Source organism: Heterodontus francisci, unplaced genomic scaffold (genome assembly GCF_036365525.1).
Source record: "Heterodontus francisci isolate sHetFra1 unplaced genomic scaffold, sHetFra1.hap1 HAP1_SCAFFOLD_69, whole genome shotgun sequence".
Classification (NCBI taxonomy): domain Eukaryota; kingdom Metazoa; phylum Chordata; class Chondrichthyes; order Heterodontiformes; family Heterodontidae; genus Heterodontus; species Heterodontus francisci.
In genome coordinates, this window is record NW_027140851.1 from 8,515,289 (window position 1) to 8,526,532 (window position 11,244).

Consider the following 11,244-nt stretch of genomic DNA (forward strand, 5'->3'; position numbering starts at 1 on the left):
TGCCTCCGCCACCTCTTCAGGCAGTGCGTTCCAGGTTCAACATTCCAACCACCCTCGGGGTGATAAAATGCTTCCTCACATCCCCCCTCAACATCTTGCTCCTTAACCTTAATCTATGCCCCCTGGTTCTTGACCCCTCCACCAAGGGAAAATGTTTCTTCCTATCTAATCTATCAATGCCTCTCATAATTATGGATACCTCAAGCATGTCCTCCCCCTTAGCCTTCTCTGCTACAAGGAAAACAACCCAAGCCTTTTCAGTATCTCTTCATAGCTAAAATGCTCCAGCCCAGGGAACATCCTGGTGAATCTCCTCTGCACCCTCTCTAATGCAATCACATCCTTCCTATAGTGTGGTACCCAGAATTGTACATAGTACTCCAGCTATGGCCTAACTAGCGTTTGATATGGCTCCATCATAACCTCCCTGCTCTTATATTCTATGCCCTGGCTGATAAAACACTTACCTCGGGGATTCATGGCCTACAGCCAGGGAGAAGACTCGGAGGGCGGAGTTCCGGACCAGTAAGTATAAAAAACCTACCTCGGGGATTCGCGGCCCACAGCCAGGGAGAATACTCGGAGGGTGAAGTTCTGTACCGGTAAGTATAAAAAACCTACCTCGGGGATTCGCGGCCCACAGCCAGGGAGAATACTCGGAGGGTGAAGTTCCGGACCTGTACGCATAAAAAACTTACCTCTGGTAAAAAAACTGAAAAAAAAAACTAAAAAAAAAACCTGAAAGTGACGTCAACGGAAAGCTGTGACCTCATTGGCTGGTAGGGAATCTGTACTGAATTTGAAAATAAAACATTGATAAAATTGATTTAAACACTTATTAACTAATTAATAAGTAGAAAGATTACTGTATTTATTTTTCATTTAATATCTGTAGTAGAAATCTCGCACCAGGGACCATATAGTTAATTGGAACTTAATGTAGCAAGGATTTAAGCAGTATTTATTTATTTGAAATGAATTTACTAAAAATGGGTGGGCGGCACTGCGGCACAGTGGTTAACACTGCAGCCTCACAGCTCCAGCGACACGGGTTCAATTCTGGGTATTTCCTGTGCAGGGTTTGCAAGTTCTCCCTGTGTCTGCGTGGGTTTTCTCCGGGTGCTCCGGTTTCCTCCCACATGCCAAAGACTTGCTGGTAGGCAGGTTAATTGGCCATTATAAATTGCCCCTAGTATAGGTAGGTGGTAGGGAAATATAGGGACAGGTGGGGATGTGGTAGGAATATGGAATTAGTGTTGGATTAGTATAAATGGGTGGTTGATGGTCGGCCCAGACTCGGTGGGCCGAAGGGCCTGTTTCAGTGCTGTATCTCTAAACTAAACTAAACAATTGTCAGTTAGTGCTTCACCTGTGAGATGTGGGAGGTCCATGACGATTCCAGCATTCTGGACGACTACATCTGCAGGAAGTGTACCCAGTTTCAGCTCCTGACAGACCGCATGGATCGGTTGGAGCAGAAATTGGATGCACTTAGGAGCATGCAGGTGGCGGAAAGCATCATAGAAATGAGTTTTAGAGAAGTCGTTACACCCAAGGTGCAGGCAGATAGATGGTTGACCGCTAGAAGGGGCAGGCAGTCAGTGCAGGAATCTCCTATGGCTATCCCCCTCTCTAACAAGTATACCGTTTTGGATACTGTTGGGGGGAAGATGGCTTATCAGGGGAAAACAACAGCAGCAGCCACGGCTGGCTCCATTGTTCAGCAGGGAGGGACAAATCACAGAAGAGCAACAGTTATAGGGGACTCCATAGTCTGGCGCACAGATAGGCGCTTCTGTCGACCTGAAAGAGACTCCAGGATGGCATGTTGCCTCCCTGGTGCCAGAGTAAAGGTTGTTTCTGAACGGGCAAGGGGCATTCTGAAGGGGGAGGGTGAACAGCCAGAGGTTGCCGTACACATCGGTACCAACGACATAGGCAGGAAGGGTGACGAGGTCCTGCAGGGGGAGTTCAGGGAGTCAGGTGGAAAGTTAAAAGACAGGACCTCCAGGGTTATAATCTCGGGATTAAATCCCGTGACACGTGCCAGTGAGGCTAGAAATAGGCAGATAGTTCAGCTAGACACGTGGCTGAACAGCTGGTAAATGAGAGGGGTTTTCAGATAACTGGATCATTACGAACTCTTCCGGGACAGGTGGGACCTGTACCAGGAGGACGGATTATATCTAACCTGGAGGGGCACAAATATCCTGGCTGCGAGGTTCGCGACTGTCACTTGGGAGGGTTTAAACTAGTGTTGCCGGGGGGTGGGGGGGGGGGGGGGGTGGGGGTGAGAACCAGATCAATCGGATAGCAGGTGAAATAACTGTGGGGGAACAAGTAATTAAGGCCAGTACGACTAAGAGGAAGAGCAGGCAGAGTGATGTTGCGGAGCACAGTGGGACTGGTGGTCTGAACTGCATTTGTTTCAATGCCAGACATATAACAGGTAAGGCAGATGAACTTAGAGCTTGGATTCGTACTTGGAACTACGATGTCGTTGCTATTACAGAGACTTGGTTGAGGGAAGGACAAGATTGCCAGCAACATTTTCCAGGATTTAGGAGCTTCTGGATAGAGGGCGATGTAAAAGGGCTGGGGGAGTTGGGGGCGGCACAGTGGCGCAGTGGTTAGCACTGCAACCTGACAGCTCCAGCGACCCGGGTTCAATACTGGGTACTGCCTGTGTGGAGTTTGCAAGTTCTCCCTGTGTCTGCGTGGGTTTCCTCCGGGTGCTCCGGTTTCCTCCCACAAGCCAAAAGACTTGCAGGTTGGTAGGTAAATTGGCCATTATAAATTGCCCCTCGTATAAGTAGGTGGTAGGGAAATATAGGGACAGGTGAGGATGTGGTAGGAATATGGGATTCGTGTCGGATTAGTATAAATGGGTGTTTGATGGTTAGCATAGACTCGGTGGTGCCTTATCTCTAAACATTACTGGTTCAGAAGAAAGCCACAGCTGTATTGCGGGAAGACACCTCGGAGGGGTCATGCAGCGAGGCAATATGGGTAGAACCCAGGAAAAGGAAGGGTGCAGTCACGAAGTTGGGGGTTTACTACAGGCCTCCCAACAGCCAGAGGGAGGTAGAGGAGCAGATGCGCCGACAGATTCTGGAAAGATGTACAAGTAACAGTTTGTAGTGGTGGGTGATTTTAACTTCCCCAATATTGACTGGGATGCACTTTGTGCGAGGGGTTTGGATGGGGCAGAATTTCTTAGGAGCATCCAGGAGAGCTTTTTGAAACAATATGTAGACAGTCCAACCAGGAAAGGGGCCGTACTGGACCTGGTATTTGGGAATGAGCCCGGCCAACTGGTCGAAGTCTCAGTAGGGGAGCATTGACCATAATTCCATAAGTTTTAAGGTACTTGTGGATAAGGATAACAGTAGTCCTCAGGTGAGGGTGCTAAATTGGGGGAAGGCTAATTATAAAAATATTAGGCAGAAACTGAAGAATCTAGATTGCGGGCAGCTGTTTGAGGCTAAATTAACATTTGACATGCGGGGGCCCTTTAAAAGTCCGTTGTTTAGAATCCATCACCGGCATGTTTCAGTGAGGAAGAAGGATAAGTTTGGCAAGTTTCAGGAACCTTGAATAACGAGGGATATTGTGAGCCTAGTCAAAAAAGAAAAAAAGGAAGCATTCATAAAGGCTGGAAGGCTGGGAAGAGACGAAACCCTTGATGAATATAAAGACAGTAGGAAGGAATTTAAGCATGGAGTCAGGAGGGCTAAAAGGGGTCATGATAATTCATTGGTAAACAGGATTAAGGAGAATCCCAAGCCTTTTTATACGTATATAAAGAGCAAGAGGGTAAACGCGGAAAGGGATGGCCCACTCAAGGACAGACGAGGGAATCAATGCGTGGAGCTGGAAGAAATGGGCGATGTACAAAATGAGTACTTTGCATCAGTATTCACCAAAGGGAAGGACATGGTGGATGATGAGTCTAGGGAAGGGAGTCTAGATAGTCTAGGTCATGTCGTTATCAAAAAGGAGGAGGTTTTGGTTGTATTGCAAAGAATTGAGGGACACAAGTCCCCAGGGTCTGATGGGATCTACCCCAAAACACTGAGGGAGGAAAGGCAGGAAATTGTTGGGGCCTTGACAGAGATTTTTGTTACCTCATTGGCTACAGGTGAGGTCCCAGATGACTGGAGAATAGCCAATGTTGTTCCTTTGGTTCAGAAGGGTAGCAAGGGTAATCCAGGAAATTATTGGCCGGTGAGCCTTTCGTCAGTGGTAGGGAAATTATTAGAGAGGATTCTTCGGGACAGGAGTTACCCCATTTGGAAACAAATGAACTTATTAGCGAGAGGAAGCATGGTTTTTTTAAAGGGGAGGTCGTGTCTCGCTAACTTGATTGCATTTTTTGAGGAAGTGACGAAGGTGATTGATGAAGGAAGGGCAGTAGATGTTTTCCATATAGACTTCAGTAAAGCCTTTGAAAAGGTCCCTCATGGCAGACTGATACAAAGGGTGAAGTCACACGGGATCAGAGGTGAGCTAGCAAGATGGATACAGAACGAGCTTAGTCATAGAAGACAGAGGGTAGCAGTGGAAGGGTGTTTTTTCTGAATGGATGGCTGTGACCACTGGTGTTCCGCAGGCACCAGTTCCGACGGCTTTGCTGTTTGTAGTATATATAAATGATTTGGAGTAAAATGTAGCTGGTCTGATGAGTAAGTTTGCAGATGACACAAAGTTAAGTGGAGTTGCAACAGTGACAATGATTGTCAAAGGATACAGCAGGATACAGATCGGTTGGAGACTTGGGTGGAGAAATAGCATATGGAGTTTAATCCGGACAAATGTGAGGTAATGCATATTGGAAGGTCTAATACAGGTGGGAAGTATACAGTAAATGGCAGAACCCTTCGGAGTATTGACAGGCGGAGAGATCTGGGCGAACAGGTTCACAGGTCAGTGAAAGCGGCAACACATGTGGATAAGGTAGTCAAGAAGGCAAACAGCATGCTTGCCTTCATCGATCTGGGCATAGAGTAAACCGAGTGGCAAGTCATGCTGCAGCTGTACAGAACCTTAGCTGGGTCACACATAGAATTCTGCGTGGTGTTCTGGTCGCCACACTACCAGAAGGACGTGGAGGCTTTGGAGAGGGTACAGAAGAGGTTCACCAGGATGTTCCCTGGTCTGGAGGGCATTAGCTATGAGGATAGGTTGGATAAACTCGGATTGTTTTCACTGGAACGACGGATGTTGAGGGGCAACATGATAGAGGTTTACAAAGTTATGAGTGGCATGGACAGAGTGGATAGTCAGAAGCTTTTTCCCAGGGTGGAAGAGTCAGTCACTAGGGGACATTGGATTAATGTGCGAGGGGCAAAGTTTAGAGGGGATGTGCGAGGCAAGTTTTAAACACAGAGGGTGGTGAGTGCCTGGAACTTGCTGCGGGGGGAGGTGGTGGAAGCAGGTACGATAGCGACGTTTGAGAGGCATATTGACAACTACATGAATAGGATGGGAATAGAGGGATACGGTCCCTGGAAATGCAGAAGGTTTTAGTGCAGACAGGATCAATATCGGTGCAGGCTTGGAGGGCCGAATGGCCTGTTCCTGTGCTGTACTGTTCTTTGTTCTTTGTTCTATAACCTCTGCATTTCCTATACTATTGAGATGGTACTAGTGTCCTCCACCGTGAAAACTGAAGGAAAAGACTGATTTAGTGTCTCTACCATTTCTGTGTTCCCTTCTATTAGCTCCCCAATCTCATCCTCCAACGGAACACCATTCACTTTAGCTACTCTCTTCCCTTTTATATGCTTACAGAAGCTTTTGCTATCGTGTTTATACTTTGCGCCAGTTTTCTTTCCAAATTTTCCTTAGCACTTTGTATTACATTTTTTAGTAACCCTTTGTTGATCTTTAAAAGTTTCCCAATCTTCTCGCCTCCCACTAGCTTTTGCGATATGGTGTGCCTTAGTTTTGGTCTCTATTTTATCCTTAACTTCCTTTCTTAGCTATGGATGTTTTTTTTTCCACTTCCTAGAATCTTTCTTCCACTCTTGAATATATTTTAGTTGGGATAAACTGAATATCTCCTTAAACTTCTGCCACTGCTTGTCAACTGTCCTATCTTGTAGTCTTCCTGCCCAGTCCACTAGAGCCAAATCTATCCTCATGCCTATACAATTACCTTGGTTTTACCCAAGAACGCTCTTGTGGGACTCCAGCTTCTCGCCATCAAACTGAATTTGAAATTCTAGCATGCTCTGATCATTTTCTCTGGAGGAACCTCGAGGGAAAAGTGATCATAGCATGCTAGAATTTCAAATTCAGCTCCTCTTGGTTAAGTATGCAGCCGTGGGAGCTTTTTATAACTGGTGACATTTCACACAACAAATCTGACCCATATTTACAGTTATATTTGCCAATTATTGTTTGTACTTCATTTGATGCTGTAGTATTTATGCATTAGCTTGCAATTATTCGGTAAAACCTTCTTAACATTTATCACTTTACTATTACAAGTGCTAACCAAAAAGGAAAATGGTCATTTAACACAAATTGTTTGAAAGATCTTCCACTTGCAGTTTATATAAAGCTTAGCGATAACGACCTCCACATTCTGACAAAGTATTTTTGCTGCTGGAATAAAGTGTCACTTGTTTCCATTTCCTTCCTAACCTTTTCTTTCCTCTGCACTCCTGGGCGATTCAAAGTTGATTTTTGTCCATCGCTTGTCCACATTCAGGAGGTTCCAGCTCCTCTGCAGCTGCTGCCCTGGAGAAATTCATTGTATTCAAAATCTTTACCTCAGTTTGGGGACGTGAGGCGAGACTGTTTACACTAGCAGAGGGGAAAAACAAATAGGCAGGGAGTTGTTCTGGTCTGGAATTCACTCTCTGACAGGTGGATAAAGTAAACGTTGGTCCTTTAGAGGATGAGAAGCGGAATTTAGTTATGGGATATGATGAAATGGCCGAGGCATTGAACAGGTATTTTGTATCGGTCTTCTCAGTGGAGGACATTAATAACATGCCAGTAATTGACAAAGAGACGAACGTAGGTGAGGACTTGGAAACAATCATTATTACGGAAGAGGTAGTGTTGGGCAAGCTAATGGAGCTAAGGATTGATAAGTCTCCTGGCCCTGATGGAATGCATGCCAGGGTACTAAAAGAGATAGCGGGAGAAATAGCAGGTGCACTGGCGGTAATTTTCCAAAATTCGCTGGACTCTGGGATAGTCCCAGCTGATTGAGAAACAGCAGATGTGACGCCACTGTTTAAAGAGGGAGGTAGACAAAAGATGGGGAATTATAGACTGGTTAGCGTAACCTCTGCAGTGGGGAAGATGCTTGAGTCTATTATCAAGGAAGAAATAGATCTCGATAGAAATTGTCCCGTTGGGCAGACACAGCATAGGTTCATGAAGGGCAAGTCATGCTTGACAAATCTTTTGGAATTCTATGATGACATTACGAGCAAGGTGGACAATGGGGACCCAGTGGATCTGATGCACCTAGATTTCCAAAAGGCGTTCAACAAGGTGCCGCAGAAGAGGCTGCTGCATACGATAAGGATGCATGGCGTTAGCAGTAAAGAATTAGCATGGATAGAGGATTGGTTGACTAACAGGAAGCAGAGATTGGGGATAACTGAGTGCTATTCTGTTTGGCAATCAGTCACTAGTGGTGTGCCTCAGGGATCGGTGTTGGGACCGCAATTATTTAGAATTTATATAGATGGTTTGGAGTTGGGGACCACGTGTAGGCTGTCAAAGTTTGCAGATGACACTAAGATGAGTGGCAGAGCAAAGTGTGCAGATGACTGTGAATCTTTGCAGAGGAACATAGATACATTGAGTGAGTGGGCAAAGGTCGGGAAGATGGAATACAATGTTAATAAATGTGAAGTTATTCATTTCGGTAGCGGTAACAGTAAAAAGGATTATTACTTGAATGGTGAAAGGTTGCAGCATGCTGCTATGCAGAGGGACCTGGGCGTCCTTGTGCATGAATCGCAGAAGGTTGGTCTGCAGGTGCAGCAAGTAATTAGGAAGGCAAATGGAATTCATTGGATTTCAGAAGAATGAGGGGGGATCTTATAGAAACATATAAAATCATGAAGGGAATAGATAAGTTACAAGTAGAGAGGATGTTTCCACTGGCAGGTGAAGCGAGGAAAAGAGGGCATAGCCTCAAGATTAGAGGGAGCAGATTTAGGACTGATTTAAGAAGGAACTTCTTCACACAGAGGGTTGTTAATCTATGGAATTCATTGCCCAGTGAAGTAGTTGACGCTTCTTCAGTAAATGTTTTTAAAGCTAAGGTAGATATCTTTTGGAAAAATAAAGGAATTAAGGGATACAGTGAGAGTGCATGTAAGTGGATCTGAGTCCACGAAAAGATCAGCCATGAACTTACTGAATGGTGAAGCAGGCTCAAGGGGTCGGACGGCCTACTCCTGCTCCCAGTTCTTATGATATTATGAAAGTAGAATAATATTAACTTTCAAAAGACAATTGGATCAAAACTTCAATTAATATTAGTTAGTTAAAGTAAATGCCAGCATAGAAAGCGAAGTGAAACAAAGAGATGTCGTAACGTTAGTGATGAAGAACTCAACACCACATACATAGAGTGTTTTTACTTATCAATGATTGTTTCGGTTTTGTTAGATCCTGTTGTTTTATTTATGCATACCTTTAATCACACAAAATAATTTTCCAAACAGGAATGAGGTTAATGTTACAGGTGTTCACATAGTAGGAAAATAGCCATTTAACAAAAGTTGCCCTGAAAATATTTCAATCGGCATCTCAAGTTTACATCAAGTAAATTCCTCAAACTTGTAGAATCTTTCAACCTCACAGTCACACAGAATCTCCAATCAGCAATGGCTTAGCAGCTCCATCTGCTGGTGTCCCTGCCTCACTGCAGTTGCAGCTACTCTCACCATCACCATCTGCTGGTTTCCCTCTCTCACTGCAGTTACTGTCCTCCACCTCACCATCTCCTTCTGCTGGTGTCCCTGTCTCTCTGCAGATACTGCCCCATCTCTGCATTTCCATCTGCTGGTGTCCCTGTCTCACTGCAGTTACTGTCCCCCAACACCCCATTTCGATATGCTGGTGTCCCTGTCTCACTGCAGTTATTGTCCCCTCTCACCATGTCCACCTGATGGTGCCCTGTTCTCACTGCAGTTACTGTCCCCCTCTCACAATCTCCATCTGCTGGAGTCCCTGTCTCACTGCAGCTTCTGCCCCGGTCACCATCTCCATCTGCTGGTGACTCTGCCTCACTGCACTTTCTGCCACTCTCACCATCTCCATCTGCTGGTTTCCATTTCTGACTGCAGTTACTGTCCCCCCTTATTATCTCCATCTGCTGGTGTCCCTGTCTCACCACAGATATTGTCGCCCTCTCACCATCTCCCTCTCCTGATGTCCCTGTCTCACTGCAGTTACTGTCCCCCTCCCACCACCTTACATTCACTTCGATTTTCAGCTTTGTCCACTGGCTACATTTTTTGACAACGCAACCACTAGGTGGCGCTGTACTGGCACATGCTCACATGTAGACAGTTCCACTAAAACGTCGTGATCTGCCACGTTCGGGCAGCTACCAGGATCAAAGATGGCGCCGGTCAAAGGCAGGTGGAGGGAGGGTGGTGGAGCGGGGTGGGGGGCGGAATGGGATTTAGTTTCAGTGTTTGAAACCCTTCGGCTCTTTCTATGATTTCACTAATTTAACAATGAGATTGAAAGGGTATTTCACCGCCTTCTTCAGCTCCTGTCTGAATTTAGTCTGGGTCACAGTGTAAATACATGTGTTGGTGCAGGAACTGAGGAGCTGCAGCATCCTTGATGTGTGATCTGTGATAAAGAGAGGGTCAGTGTAGGAGGAATAATCGTGAATTTCTGCAATTCGCACATAAATGATCAACACAATCCGGGTCACCCATAACAGTGTAAAACTGCCGGATATACTGAAGAGTAAAATTATTGATTTCCTGCGATTCTCCATCTCTGGGTCCTTGTGATTCTCTGTATTGCTGTGGCGCCGGAAACCCCTGCGGACTTTGCTGGAGAATAAAATCCGTCTGACAATCAGAACATTAAGCAGCAAAACCAGAAAGACCGGGACACAAGGGGTTAAAATGCGGTTAATCAATTCAAATGCCACCCACGCGGGGGACGTAAAGAAGCTCAGTTTACCAACACAACTCATGGGAACATTATCAATAATGTACTCTTGTTCCAGAGTAAAGTACCAGGGGAGAGACTCGAAACAGCCCAGCACACTCACTGTTCCTACAACTACAGCCACCGTTTTCTCGCTGCAATATTTTGTTTTCAGCTTCTCACAACAAATGGCCACAAATCGATCAAAGGTGAAAGTGACTGTGAGCCAGACAGAAACAACTGTGGCTGCAGAAAACAGGACGACAATCAGAGAACACACGGGAGTAAGGTTCAGGAATGAATATGGGAAATAAATTGGAACAATCCAGTACAATATAGGATAAGTGATAACGACCAGTAGATCAGACACTGTCATTCCCACCAGGTAGACGCTGATACATTTGGAGAGACCGCACTTTCCTCGGGACAGGATCACAATCGCCACCAAGTTAACTGGAAGAGAGAGAAAAGGAAGCAGGGAAATTACTGATCAGACCTGGAGGCAAAACAGCAGTTTGACATGATCTGGGCTGAAATTTCCAGCTTGGTTGCTGCATCGAGCAGTGAAATCTAATTCATTGACCTGGGCAGTCCTGAGTGAGGATGCAGTGCCAGTGGGAAAATGCGATGGGGTTTTACAGATATGGAATCCAATGGGTTAAGTGGGAATGCGTCTCCAGACCGTTGGTTAAGAAGGTTTGGGGAGAGTGGGATGTGTAACTGTTTTTTTGCTCTGGTCTCGGAGAACCGACAGGGACTGTTGCCAAATGGAAAAAGGGTGACAACTGCAGCGCTGAGTTTGACTATCGGCCATGATCCAGAATGGTGGAGCAGGCTCGAAGGGCTGAATGGCCTCCTCCTGCTCCATTGTTCCTGTATTCCTATCAGGTTGGTCGAGGCAGCTGGAAGTAGAGCCATTGAGTGAGATTGGGAGGGAGAGAAGGAAACGGACATGTTGGAGTTCGAGGGAAGACTGAAGCAGATGGTTTTGGAAAGTGGATAAATTGAAGCAATGGATGAGGAGACTGAGGATTCAGTACAGTGAAAGGAGAGGCTGAGATTCACAGGGAGAGACTGCAGCAGAGTGTTAGA